This window comes from Otolemur garnettii, unplaced genomic scaffold, assembly GCF_000181295.1.
Source record: "Otolemur garnettii isolate 467f Iridium unplaced genomic scaffold, OtoGar3 scaffold00402, whole genome shotgun sequence".
NCBI lineage: Eukaryota > Metazoa > Chordata > Mammalia > Primates > Galagidae > Otolemur > Otolemur garnettii.
In genome coordinates, this window is record NW_003852797.1 from 51,990 (window position 1) to 52,583 (window position 594).

Genomic DNA, 594 nt, shown 5'->3' on the forward strand with positions numbered 1-594 from the left:
TGGGAGCAGCTACAAAAGGAGCTGCAAAGGGAGGTGATGGCACGTTTTGCTTAAATCTCCTTCTACAGCACTTCAGCCCCTGCCCTGCTCCGCTCCCTCAAGAGGACTTAGGAGAGAGGAACCCCAGCCAGGTGCTCGTGCTGTCACAGGAAACTTGGGTGATGTTAGTTGTAAGTATCCGGCAAGAGAAGCAAAAAGGGAACGCACCGGGTGCCTGGGGAAGAGACGGCTGTGCTGCTCTCCATGCCCCTGACTGCTGGAATCCCTAGTCCGCAGGTGCACCTGGAGGGGCTTCGAAGAGAGCCTAAGCCAGCATGGCCCAATGGACAGCCAAACATGGCACCTCCACAAGCTGGTACAATTTCCTCTGAGGCCAGGAGACCTCAAGCTTGCTGAAGCCTCATCTAATCTCCTTCCTTGGCCCTCCCAATCAACAACAGGGAAAAGGTCTCAAGTGGCAGGTACAGGGTCACAGCTTCACCCCTCTTCCTAAATCTGAGCTGAGTGGAGGTTCCCAGTGAGAAAAGAAGACCTGTCAGTGCTGCCATATTTGTATTTATATCCATTGCTACGCTGTGCACTGTGCATTGGCTG